The following is a 14,055-nucleotide window of genomic DNA, read 5'->3' as shown; positions in this document are numbered from 1 at the left end:
AGAATGACAGCCCACTGATCTGATGGATAGAAAGGCTTTGGCTGAGGCTGGAGAGGTGGCTCAGAGGTTAAGAGCACTGGCTACTTTTACAAATGTTCTGAGTTCAATTCCCAGCAACCACATGGTGGCTCACAGCCATCTATAATGAGATCTGGTGCCCTCTTCTGGTGTTCAGGTGTACATGCAGGCAGAATACTGTATACATAATAAATAAATCTTGAAAAAAAAAGAAAGGCTTTCACTGTATTTTTTTTAAATATCTAACACAACACTATTTTATTTTTTTAATTTCTTGTGTGTTAATAGATAAAAGTTTGCAGATCTTTCTTTTTTTATTTTAAATTTACTTGTATTATTTTTATTTTTATTTTTTTCTTTATTAATTACACTTCATTCACTTTGTATCCCCTCTGTGGTTCTCTACTGGATGAAGGTTTATATGCTAAATTAGAAATGCAGATCATCTTTGGTGTTCAAGGTCATACTGTGTGCTCCATTTTGTAGAGTTTGAAGAACTGAAATATATATACCATGCCATAGGTTCATATACAGAATTCCAACGGGCTTTTGCTATAAATTCTGGATAGCATGATTCTAAGGTTACACATTTGTTAGAGATGGTGACTGTCTTGGAGATGCCTTTGCAAATTGGGAATGATGGTGCTTCAGCATGTACAAATATTGGAATACAACAATTTTTCAGACATTCTGAGATGAAATCTGTCACAGGTATAAACTACAATCCTTTAGGTCATGGAAATATCTAAAAATAATTTTAAAATGGGGTCATAGAACAGAAGAGGAGTACAATATCTCCCCAAAATAGATTAAATAATGATATATTGACTTTAAAATTATTAAATGAGACAAGTAGCACACCTACTAAGATACCCTGGATTTTAGAAAGGACTGCTGAATTAGATCTATAGGAAGATCACTTTTCTAAAAGTCTAGATTTGGGGTTAAGGATTGCTTATGCTGTGAAAAATGACTTGATTAACATAAACTTAAAGCTGACAAAAGTTACAAAATCATTTGTGTATTTGAAGTCTGTCTTTATATATGGCTATGTAAGCTGTACGTTGTCTCCATGTGCTAGTGGGATTATTTTATTGTTGTTGTTGTTGTGTTTTTCGAGACAAGGTTTCTCTATGTAGTTCTGGCTGTCCTGGAACTACTCTCACTTTTGATCAGGCCAGCTTTGGACTCACAGAGATCCACCTGCCTCTGCCTATCAAGTGCTGGGATTAAAGGCATGAGCCACCATGGTGTTTTTATATTGTTCAGATCCATAAACCAAAGGTGTTGTTATCCCAAATTCCTTTTAGATAATAGTGTAACTGGAACTGTAAAAGAGAAAGCAAGGGTATATGTGCCTGAACAGTACCAGTCAGGATGCAATTTACTTGCTATTTGTATCTGTTTGAAGTCTCTATTGTTTGAGTGACTAACCCAGCTTTCAGCACATGGGGACCTACTGCTCCAGGCCATGGCTCTCTTGAGAGATGTGGTTCTCTAGGCTCTCATATTCCCACAAGCCCAAAGCCCATCCATTCCTACAATGATTTATGTCTGTGCTTTCAGCTTTCCCTGAGTAATGAGTATGTTCACCTGCACAGGTGCACAGATACCGCAGGAAAGGGAGCAGACACCAAATGAAAGCAAAAAGCCAGAATTGTACCCTGATTTGGAGCTCTGTGAGCCCAAATGAGATGTGGATGGGTTTGTTTGTTTTTTTTTAAACAAATGCAGTTTCTAAACATTTAAATCTGCAACAAATTGGTTTAAATATGTTCATTAAAATATCTATATATTGTCTCTATGACTACTACAAATGTTTTGCGCCTTTATTTCAATCAGATATAGCTTTCTGTGTTTTATTAAAATACAAAGTAGTTTTATTAAAAATTTTTTTTTCCAAAAAATTGTAAAGAAAAATGAAACAAAAAAAAAACATAAAATAAAAAAGGAGACACACAGGGAGAAAAGGTGACCAGGAATGGGTCACCTAAAACCTAGGATACATGACAAATCCTTTGGAAATCCACTACTTGGAAAGCTTATTTTAAAAGATATATTTTAAAATGGATTTTGAGCACAGATACCCTATAGAGGTAGACAGTGCTTCCCCCAAAAGACATGGTAACTTAATGAAAACCTTGGTGCTGAGTGTGGAGTGTCTCCCCAGGTACTTTTGGTCGGGAAAGTCCCAGAAGACCTCAAAACAGCAGACTATCACCATGGCTCTTGGTTATCCACCAGAACTAGATGGTAGGGACACAACACGCCTTGGTTTCAGGACAAAGAACTCAAGCTGGGAGTCACCTAAAAACTTCCTCCTTAATAGCTAATGTGGTAGCCCCTATAGGCCATATGTTTGAATACTTGGTCCCAGCTGGTGGAACTGTTTGGGAAGGATTAGGAGGCGTGGCATTGTTGAAGGTGTGTCACTAGGGGCAGTCTTTGAGGTCTCAAAACTCATGCCATTCCCACTTAGATCTCTCTGACTCATGAGATACCTCAGAATGTGAGCTCTTAGCCACTGCTCCAGCACCATGCCTGCCTGCCTCTGCCATGCTTCCAACCATGATGGTCATGGAATCTAACCCTCCAGAACTGTAAGCCCCCCAAAAAACTTTTTCTTCTATGTTTCTTGCTCATTGTGTCTTACCACAGCAATATAAGCGTAACTAAGACAGCTAGCTTTCCTAGTGCCCCAGTGTGCTATGGCACTGGGGGAGAAAGGCCACCAACGGTACTGCCAAGCCCTGAGGACTGCATGCTACAATACAGACTTGCCATGCATGATGTGCCCCCTGGTGTAGTACAGGCATGATGGCTACATGGATAACCAACCAATTTGGGGTTGGTTTTGAGTTCTGCTCCACAGGAGGAAATTCATACCTGGTTCTGCAAAACTGGTCAAAAGCCCATACATAGGGAAGGTATAGGCACACACACACACAGCCCCATTAAACTAACTTTTAAACTTTAAAAATGGGATGAAGAGTGATTTGGGACTTACAGAGCTCATTAAATTTTGAGTATGGTGCTGGTGAGATTCCATATGTGTTTGCTGAGTTTGATCCCCAGAACCTACATGCCAGAAGACCCTACAAGGTGTCTTCTGACTTTCACACATGCACTGTGGCATGCACATGCCCCCGCACATACAAATATCAGATGAATAAACAAAGGTAATGAAACGTTTAAGCCCTGAGCATGAGCCACTGTCGTGTGGCTAGGATAGCAGCAGCTATCATACAGAGGTAAATTCCAGTTCTAAACCTACAGGTTTCTTCATTCTTTTTCTTTGTGTACTGTTGGTACTTGGTGGCTATAATCTCACACAGTCTCTGTTCCAATCTATTCCATCTATTCCATCATTGGGTTTCTTCTAAAATAATCTTTTTGGTATCTTGCCATATTCTTGTTTTATTTCCTGGGGCTTGAACTCCAGTTCTCTGCAAGAATAGTCAACTGTCTTGCCAGCTGAACCATTTCTCTAGCCTCTCTTGCTATATTCTTTTTTTTTTCTTTTACTGAAAATATTATTTTCTCATACACTATATCCTGATTGTAGTTCCCCTCCCCCGCTCCTCACTGTTCTTCCCCACCTCCCCTCTCATCCAGATCCACTCCTTCCTATCTCTCATTAGAAAAGAGATAACAACAAACATAACAAAATAAAAGTAAGATAAAACAACAGTAAAAAAAAAAAAAAAAAGAAGAAAGAAATCACATCAAAGTTGGACAAGGCAAACCAACAGAAGGAAAAGAGCCCAAGAGAAGACACAAGAATCAAAGGTCCACTTGTTCACACACTCAGGAGTCCATTAGAACACTAAACTAAAATCTATAATATATACAAAGGACCTGGCATAGACCTATGCAGGTCCTGTGTTTGCTGCTTCAATCTCTGAGTTCATATGAGCTTTGCTTAGTTGACCTAGAGGGCTTTGTTCTGGTGTCCTCCATGTTCTTTAGACTCTTTCTGCCTCCTCTTGTACAGGGTACTCTGCAGGCTTCCAAAGAAGAAAAGTATACACCAACACAGCCACAAAACCTCTGCTCTGCAATGCTGTCCGGCCTGCAGAACATGCGGGGCGACGGCAGCACAAAGCTGGGGGAGCAGCCAACCAACGTCTGGCTTGCCGTAGCTCCACTCCACAAAGTGGAGCTCAGACCTGATGCTGCTCGCACAACCGGACACCGAAGACTACAGCCGAGAGACACAGAGTAAAACCAAATACTACTGCTCTTTTTCTTTTTTAATATTGATAAACTGACTCTTAATGATACTCCACTCTACTCATATATTAGAGCCTTATTCACCCATCATCAGGAAGCCTCCTCCTGCAGCAAGTAGGAACAAATGCAGAGACCCAGAGCCAGACATATGCAGAGAGACCTTGGAACACACAGCTCTAAATGAATGCTTCTATCAAATCCCTCCCCTCAGAGCTCAGGGAGTCTTGCTATATTTTTAATTTGTAACCCCTGGGGCTGCATAGTAAGACTCTATCTCAAAAAAAATTGCAGAAAATAGAAACCACTCTTGAGAATTGCTTTGAAAAATACGTGTGACCATAAATGGCACTTTCTGAACATGGGCTGGTATTAAAGCTGAGCCATGTGTCAGAGGCCTGGAAATGGATTGGCACAGTATGGGGCAGAGACTGTAACAGAGAAGGGACTCCCTCTCGGAGAGCTGGTCACACGTATTTTTGTGTGCTGCACCTGAGCCACCTGGATAAAAAGAGCAACCCAAGATGAAGGCATTGCATGTGGGAGAGGATCAGGCCACTACAGACCAAGAAGTGGGGGGAACTGCCAGTCTAAGGAGAGGGACTGGCCCTCTGTGCCCAGCAGGAACTGTGGAGCCACCAAGGCTTGTTAAGCAGAGCCTTGGGAAGTGGGCGTCTCAGGGAGGGCAGGGAAAGGCTGGCCACCCAGGCCCACAAGAGGCTGGCACAGAACAAGAACCCAGACCAGGAAGAATGCAAGCAATGGAAGGCCGAGAGAGCAGCTCAGTATGGGGGCAGGGGAGACCCTGGGCTCCTCCCTAGCACTGCAGGAAAAAAAAAATGTGAGCAACAGTGTTCAGTCATTCATTCTATTATGGACTGAGCTCATATCAAGCCACCTCTGTGGATCTGACCATAGAGCAGATGGGAAAATCTATGCATTAACAAACTGAACATACTTGAATATGAAATAGTTACAGGAGTGCACCAGGGCAGACAGACTGTAAGGACTGGTGACTGGGCCTGGGGACTGAGGGTGGAGCCGAGACCTGCTGGAAGGATGAAAGGAAAGGAGCAAGGGGAGAGGCAGGGAAGAGTAGTGTTCACAGCACAGCATGTGCAAGGGTCCAGAGGTGGAGCAGGGTGGCGAGCACAAAGGCAGAGGCAGCAAATCCTAGGAGTTCCCAACATGGCCTTGTCACCACAGCTGCCATCTGCTTTTTCCTCATGCTTGACATTTCCTCATCCCTCTGGACCTTGCCCAGCCTCCAAAGTCATCTGGGATGGCCCCCATGCCTTCTCCCTCTTCCCTGACGACTCCCCCACATGCTGCACTTGAAAAGAAGGTGACAGTCATAGCCGCATGACTTCTGTTTCCTTGCTCCTTCACTCTAACACGCTTCTTCCTCACCAGTCTACAGAAGTGGCGCTTGGTAGAGTCCATGGGTGACCTCTGATCCAGGGGACATTTTCGTTTTCTTAAACTTGACCTCTCAGCTACAGTCACCTCCTGACTGCTTCTCTGAGACTATCTCTCCCTGCACCTCAGGCACTCTGGGTCTGCCCCAGGATCTTCCTAGGTGGCGTCTCCTTCCTTGTCTTCAGGACTGCCTATTCTCATCATTGTCAGAGCTTCTATTATTCATATCCCAAGCCCCAAGGCCCACCTTCCCCTGGTGGAGCCACTGGTCAGCTATAGCTGCCCTTGCCCGGTCACTTCTGCACCTGTCACCAAAGCACCTTTCAGAAAATGCAAAGCCACTCACATTACTTCTGTTAAAGCATTCCAGGGACATGACCAACCCTGTTCCATATCCAGAACCTGGTCCCTTGCAACAACCAACCTCTGATGCAGCATTAGCTCTCCCTCCTTAGGGCCTTAGCACATGGCTTACCACACCGCAGTTTTTTGAGTTGATGTTCTTATATCTTTTTCAGCCAAACTCAAAGAACACCTCCTCCCAGAAGAGCGACAGCTGCACAATGCCCACCCCAATCCCTCCAGGTCAAGGCACCACTTCCTGCTATAACCCTGCCTCTGATCCTCAGAATATATAGCATCAGCGGCGCCATCTGCTCTGCTTTATTGTGGCACTGAGGCACAATAAACCAAAGCCATAGACCTAATTTAGTCCACCACCCAACTTCTGTAAATCATAATATGCCAAAAGAAAAAAAATATGCTTGCTTATTTATATTCTTGCTCTTGCTGGATTTGTCCAAATAATAGAATTTGTGTTCTGGTAACCTGTAACTGTCAACCTGACACAGTCCAGAGTCATCTTAAAGAAAAGCTTCGACTGAGAAATTGTTTAGATCAGATTGGCCTGTGGATGTGTTCTGTGACCGACCGCCTTGAGTATTGACTGATGGGGTCCAGCCCACTGTGGGTGGCACCCCTAGGCAGGTGAGCCAAGTATGGGCTCAAGAGGGAATGAGTGAGCAAGCAGCATCCCTCCATGGCTTCTGCTTCAAGCTCCTGCTTTAGCTCCTGCTTTGATTTCCCTCAATGATACAGGGTAACCTGGAAGTGGAAACCAAATAAATGAATCTGTTCTTCCCCAGCTAACTTTTGGCCAGCAACAGAAAGGAAACTAAAGTAGCAGAATGTAACAGAAGGTGCCTGGCCCACCCACTCTGCAGTTCCTTAGGGGAAGAACTTGGTCCTGCCACAGGGGAAAACTGTCTGGAAAGGGTGTCATCAATAAATGTGTGAATACACAATTGAGCAAGGTAAGTGCTTAGGTCACCGGGTTTCCTCACGTCATTCACAGGCAACCATGAAGCCCAGAGCAGTACCCTTCCCATGTCACCAGAGCACTGGAGACAGGTGGAATCCACAGGTCTTTCCTATGGACTTGACCATTCCAAAAGACATCACCCAAGTCCAGGGACATCAGCCAAATAACAGATTGGAGGAAAACTGAGGCCTGGTGATTAGGAGAACTACCCAGCCTCCATCATTCTCCTGCCTCAGGCCCAAGCTCTGGAATCATCTGGTCACATCCTCAGGCATGTGACCTGGGGTAGTTTCTTTCCCCTCCCTATGTACCAAACTTCTAAACCATGGGAGGCAGCTATGACGCCCAGCGTGGAGTTGAGGCTGGTATTACACTGCTGGCTTTGAGAATCCACAGCCCCAGGACGGCTGCCCACTTCAGAGCCTGCTGCTCATCTCCATGAGCCTGCCGGTGCATCTGTCTTCCCACACACTACTAGAGAGACCTCTACATCCTCAGCAGCCTCACCCTAAAGTGACCAACTACCCCTGTCCCCTAGATGTCATCCCTTTAACAGTGGATGTAAGGGAAGAGGGGAAAGAGACACGTGTCTGTCCTACTTCCCACCCTGGCGCATCTCCTGTCCCTGGTACCCTCCCCGTCTGCTTTCTGTCCACCAGACAGAGTGGTTCTAGAATTAAAACAGAAAACTCCATTTGTTGCTGTTTCTGTTGCTGTTGTTATGGGACAGGATCTTACTATAATCCCAGGTTGGCAGCCAACTGGTGATCCCTCTGCATCAGTCTTTCAAGTGCTGGGATTACAAGCAATTGCTTTTTGTGTTCTGATTATAGCCACATGCAGCCTCTGCAGCCATGTGCTAGTCCTGGCCCTCTCCCCTTGCTCTTCTGCAGGTCTCCCAACCCTACTTCCAGTCACAACAGATTCCTTGCATACCCCAAGCATGCCAGATACCATCTCAGGCCTTACAGCTGCTGTTCCCTCTGCCCCAAAACACCCTTTCCTGCGCACGTCCACATAGCTCACACTCTGAGATGGCAAAGGTCATCAGAGATGAGTGCACCTACAATAGCATCTCTGCCCAACAATGGCAGCTCATGCTTCCTCCCCAGACTTTGCTTACACCACTTGTTCCTCAGTGACACTTTATCTATTTTGAGCCTAAACCTGGCTTTTCACTCTGCTGCCCAGGTGTAAGGCTAGGAGGAGCTGTGGACAGCAGGGGAACCATGCCAGAGGAACAACCCCATTTGTACATCTCCAGTTACTAGAATTCAAGAATCACAAGAGCAAGGAGTTTGGACGAGCACTTACTCGGTGCTGAATAAATAAGTGACAAGTCTGAATGATGTCTCTTCCTCCTACTAAGTCCACAGTTGCTCTCCTTAGATACCTCAGTGTGAGCAGCTTACCGGCTACTTCTACAGCACTTCAGAAAACCATTTCCTCTTCCGTCTTTAGCTGAGTAGAGAGATAGGTGTTCTCCAGCCCCACCAATCTCCAGAAGAGGCTGAGAGTCTCAAGGCTCCCTTAAGAAAAGGGGGCCCAGAAAGGAAAGCGCCTGGGCCAGGTCACTGACCGCATGGTAGCAAAATCTGTCTTTGGCCTAGTCCTAGCCCCTAACTCTACCCTGTGTCCCATAACCATCCCCTCCAGTTTGGGGACACTCTGGGATGCAGGGCTCCTGTGGCCCAGCAGGGATCCGGAGGCATCCAGTTGAGGAGCTGAAGATGATGAATGGATCAGGCTCCAGGTGCTCCCAGAACAGAGAAGCGCCTGCCCCGTTGGAATCAGCTGACCAGGGAAGTGTGAAATGGCCCCGTTAGGCAGAGGAGGCTGAGGCTGCCCCAAAGGAGCCTGGATAAGATGCCCTGCCTACAGAGGCTGGAGTCAAGACCTGCAGAAGCACGACCAAGGAAGCAGATATTTGGGTAAACGGGTTGGAGAAGGGTCTCCCAGGCATGGTCCCCATTGTGGCCCTGGACACTGGCTGACATGCACATGGCCCTTGGCACCCCAGCACCCCTAGCAGGCAGCAATGTGGCCTGGCAATCTTCATTGCAACTTCACCCCAATGCTCTCTGTCACAGGGGGCTGGACACTGAGTTTCCATGTAATTTGAAAAGACCTGCCAAAAAGCAGAGGCCAAGAGAGGCTGGTAGTGAAAGTGCCCTGGCACTAACAGGATGCCATGACAGAGCAGACTGAGTGACCACATCCCTCACAGTTTAGGGTTGCCCCCCCTCTGCTGGGAGGAGGCCAGAAAGGCAAGCATGGTTCACTGGTGTTGCTGGGAGACAGGTGAGTCAGCCCGCCCAAGGTCACACTCTCGGTTCAGCAGAACAACGATTCGAGCCTAAATCTGCCTTTCCACTCTGTTGCCAGATGGAAGGCTGGAGGCAGGGGAGCTGTGGGAGCAGGGGAGCCATGCCAGAGGATTGAATACACTGGCGGTAAGAACTAAACAGAAGAGAAGGCACGATGGACCCTCCTTTCCCTGGCCACAGTGTCAGCCCCAGAGCACAGGGCGGCCCTGGCCCCAGGCTGGGACCCCCTGAGCTGGTGGTGGGCAGGGCCTGCATCCTAGCAGAGCCCCTGGCTGTCTGATACCCACTCGGTCCCCTCCCTTTGGAAACAAGTATGGCTGAGGTAGATGGGTGAGGGGCCGGTGACCCTTGCGTCTGTTGTTTGTTCCTCTGTCTGTGGAGCAATCCAACAGGAAGCTGCCCCTCGAGGCAAGAGGCAGGACTGTGGGTGGGCAGACAAGGGCAGCAAGCCTACAAAATCCCCAGACGGTAGCAGACAGGGCCCTCCTATACCTCGCAGCACCGATGGACCCTGTCTGCAGGCTCTCTGTCCCCTTAGCACTTGGGGACTCAGCTATAAACAGGAAGAGAGAGCAGTTAGGCATGAGGTGGGAGTAAAAGGCCTTGCTGTGTCCACACTCAGCTCTCGGCTTGTCAAGGCGGTCCAGGAGGGGAGGCAGAGGCCTTCTAGGAGCTGTTCATGTGAGATGTCACACCAGGCTCGCTTCCACACACTGACTCGAACAGTTTTTATGGAGACAGCATCACACCCAGGCGGAAAGGGGAGAGGTGGCTCTGGAAATTGGGTGGCGCTGGTCGCCGTTGCTCCTGAGGAGACCATGGGACGGGGGCATGCAAATGTCTCCTTTTGAGTTTCTAACTTTTGAGTTTTGAATCCAATAACACATCTTGGAAGATTCACCCTTTACAACCCAGGAGCTGGGAGTTGCCTTCAGAGAGGACAATACTGTAAGGCCCCACACTGAGAGGCCTCACAGCTGGGAATGTCGGCAGGGCCACTCTCACCCCCAAGGGCCCCATTTTGCATCTGCCCTGCAATAGGCTTGTGCCCTAGAGTACCACTCTATCCTCCAATATGGGGCTCACAGAGCCCTCCTGCCACATGTGACTCCAGGATGGCCAGTGGGTCTGAGGACCCACATTAGCCCAGAGCCCAGGTGTGTGCTCACCCACACACCCCCAACTGCCACCTGTACCAATTAAATACGATTTGGAGACTACGGACTCCTGCAGATTACCCACTCAGCCCTGGCCTCGGTTAAGGAAGATAAGGCAGTGACTAGATTCGGTTTGTTTAATCTTTCCCAGCACGGTGTTTGCAGAAGCCAAGTAATGCCATGGAAATAGGCCATCCAGAGGGTGACTGTCGCTGAGGCCCAGCTCAAACGGTGGCTATCCAAGGATAAATTCACAGCTTTATGTTTACGCCAAAGCACCAGGCCAACATTTGGTGCCGGGAGGCAGCAAATAAAGTTTTAATGAGTTAATTTTCTAGCTCACATTGAAAATAAATCACCCATTTCTTTGAGCTGCTTGTGCCTTCCCAGGTCAGTTCACACATACTTCTGCCTAGGAGCACGGCTGTCACACCTTGCACAGAAACAGGGTCTGTTCTCCATCAGACTTGGGGAAGCTGCCCACCCCAGGCTCCTAAGAATGGGAGAGCCTCCCAGAGTTTAGCCCCTATCTCTCCTGCTGCAGCAAGCCTTGCCTTCCTCTTTTTATACCTAGGCTGAGATCAGTAAATCTTAGGCCACCTGAGAGATGGCCTGAAGCCAAGCCAAGGCTTCAGGCTGCGGCTCAGAGGCTGAGGGCTGGGACTGAGCCCTCCCGAATGTTCAGTTGTAGCGTGTGACCTTGGGCAGGGCTTTCCGCCTCCCTGGGCCTTAGCCCTTGCACAGCTGGGAGGGAAGGTTAGCCCCCCCTGCTCAGCTGTGGTTGCCAAGGCTCAGTGTGCCCAACCCACACCCAGGCATGAGTCTCAGGGTCTGAGCCTCTCACACCTTGCAGAGCCTGCCTTTTGGAGACAGCCAAACTGAAGCCAAAGCACCCCTTCCCCCACCCCCGACCAGGTGCATCACATGACTGACAAGAGCAGTCCCTACATGGTCACCTCTGGACTCCCTGCCCCTGCCCCCCTTTCCACACCCCTCTGTGCCTTACCAGCGGGGTAACTACTGTCCCCTGACTAATCATCAGGGTTGAAGCCTGGGTGCCTCATCGGCAGGCCTTCTGCACCTCTCCTTTCTGCCTCTCAGGTGAGGACCTCAGTTTGACCAGACAGAATGGAAAAGCCACCACCTTGAGGACAGGAATGAGACTTCCTTGACCTTGCCAGCCAAGGCACTAACTTTGCTGAACCACTCACCAACAGGGTCACCTGCACTCCAGCCGCCTCCAGCCCCAGAAGCTGCTCCCTCAGGGCTCTCCCCCATCCCAAATCCCCGTCAGCTCTCCTGGAAGGAAAGGTCCTGTACTCTCTGGGCATCATGACACTTGGAAGAAGGACGGAAGGGTGGGATCCCCACACAGGTGCTAAGTCGGGACAGGTGGAACCTGGGACCAGCTAGTGGGTTAGTGGAGGCGGGGGGGGGGCACTGGTTATGGGACTTTGGGGGACTTGGTGTATGCGTGCTCTGAGAGGAAGAGAGACAAGCAAGACAGTGGCACTCTGCCCCTGGCCATGATCTAGGGAAGCATGGCTGGGGACAAGACTGCCCAAAGAAGATGGACAGACGCACAGACAAACACAGAAGACACACATACACATACAGACACGCAAAGACACACACAGACACACACATACACATGCAGACACACACATACACAGACATACACATGCACACACATTCTGCCCTACATGAAGCACACCGTGCCCCACCTGCCCCGCTGCTCTTCACACTGGCATGCCTTCCTCTCTGTGTGGGCCGCACAGTCCAGGTGCTGAAGAGCGCCTAGCTTCGACTTCTCTCTTAAAGCTTTGGGAGGATGGCCAGGCCTTTCAGGATGGCTTGTGGTGCGCATGCCATGCGCAGGGTGCCGTGTGGGATGTGCAGGTGTGGGCCTTGCAGTGTAAGAGCGTGCTGTGGGAAACGGGTTATACGTGAATCGGTGGCATGTAATTCAGGCATATGTGTGTGTGTGTGGGTGTGTGTGTGTGTGTAACGTAATGGGGCATGGGAACACAGAACTATGTGTGTGGTGTGTGTGGTGAGTTAGGGCTGTGTGTGGCAAGTGTGTGGTATGTGGTAGGAGGTCCACACTGGACGGAGTGGGCACACGCGTGTGTATGTCTTACAGGTTGTAGATGTATGAAGTTTAGCACACAGCAGAAAGCAAGCTACATATCTTAAGTGGGGGTGGGGAGCAGGAGGTGGGGTGAGCGTGGTCAGGAGAGGCGTGAGGGGCAGGCGTACAGGGCGGGGGGGGGGGGGGGGGGGGGGGGGGGGGGGGGGGGTACATGGTGTGTGTGCTGTCTCATCAGGTTATGTGCTGGGTAGGGAGGTGGATGTGGTGAGGCTTACGGAGTTGTTCTGGGGCTACATCACGGATATGATGGCTGGGGTAAGCGGTGAGGGATGTGAGCAGCACAGGAGCCCGGAGCGCATAAAGCACGCGGCTCGATGGGCGTGCTGTGTGACGGATGTAGGGGGTGCGGGAATGTCTGCTCGGCGGGAGTACCAACGTGTGAGCGGAGAATGGCCTCGAGGCAGGCACTGTGGCCGGTGATGGGCAGCAGGCACTGTGCCTGGGTGAGAGGGACCGTGGCTGGGGACGGGGACCGTGGCTGGGTGAAAGGGACCGTGGCTGGGTGACAGGTACCATGGTCGGGTGACAGGGGCTGAGGCTAAGCCTTCTCTCCTTGGTTTCCTCTTGAGCTGGTTGTTTGAGCCCACGGTGCCCCCTGCTGTCTGTCCAGGAGCCAGGCTGATTACAGGCCTGGGCAAGGTTCCTACGGGGAGGCGGGTGGGGTGGATGGAGGCAGGAGGGAGGCTGTAGAGGGCGGCTGTGCTTAGCCAAACAATGGAAGCTGACTTTGGCACCAGGGTATCTTAAACCTTGGCTAGGAGGAGCTGATTCCATCTCAGGCCCATGAAGGGTACACGCTATCAAAAGGCTCTATGTGCCCCACACAGATGGAAACCATGAGTTTGAGAATAAATATGGGTGTGCACACATGTTCACAGGTGCCACGAGTGCAAACCAGTGTGTACTGTAGCCCTGCATGAGACGTGAAAAGCACTGGGGAAGGGACCGCCACTCGCCCGGGAAGCTGTGGTCACAGCTGAAGGCTGGGAAATGAGGGTATCATCTAGCTGCTCTTGGAGAATGAGCTGCATCTTCCAAGGTGGTATGCAGCCTTGAACACCTGGCCTGAATGTGGGACAGCTCCATCCTCAGACATAAATAACACAGGGGCTGTGGAATAGCCACGGCTGCATTCCCTATCCATGGGACAGACCAGAGCTGAGTGCTGACCACAGGCCAGGCTCTGTCTGAGAAAGACAAGGTTATGACACAGGTATGTAGGTGGGTGGCTGGGTAGGTGGGTGGCTGGGTAGGTGGCTGGTTGGGTGGGTGGCTGGGTAGGTGGGTGGCTGGGTAGGTGGGTGGGTGGCTGGGTAGGTGGGTGGCTAGGTAGGTGGGTGGCTGGGTAGGTAGGTGGCTGGTTGGGTGGGTGGCTGGGTAGGTGGGTGGGTGGCTGGGTAGGTGGCTGGTTGGGTGGGTGGCTGGGTAGGT

At 49.6% G+C, this 14,055-nt stretch overlaps 1 protein-coding gene and 1 long non-coding RNA gene across 3 annotated transcripts in view; one reads left to right on the top strand and one right to left on the bottom strand.

Annotated features, from left to right (window-relative positions):
• Positions 1 to 14,055, bottom strand: part of Syt2 (synaptotagmin 2) — a 98,103-nt gene that overhangs the window by 12,947 nt on the left and 71,101 nt on the right. The window lies entirely within an intron of this gene.
• LOC129669815 (uncharacterized) overlaps positions 13,572 to 14,055 on the top strand; it is a 2,424-nt gene continuing 1,940 nt past the window's right edge. Inside the window, exon 1 of the long non-coding RNA XR_008719082.1 lies at positions 13,572 to 13,837. This is a non-coding gene — a long non-coding RNA (uncharacterized LOC129669815). The remainder of the gene's footprint in view (positions 13,838 to 14,055) is intronic.

This window comes from Psammomys obesus, unplaced genomic scaffold, assembly GCF_907164565.1.
Source record: "Psammomys obesus unplaced genomic scaffold, mPsaObe1.curated_primary_1811, whole genome shotgun sequence".
Taxonomy (NCBI): Eukaryota; Metazoa; Chordata; class Mammalia; order Rodentia; family Muridae; genus Psammomys; species Psammomys obesus.
The sequence above is the reverse complement of the archived record's forward strand: the minus strand, read 5'-3'. Positions and strand labels throughout refer to the sequence as shown.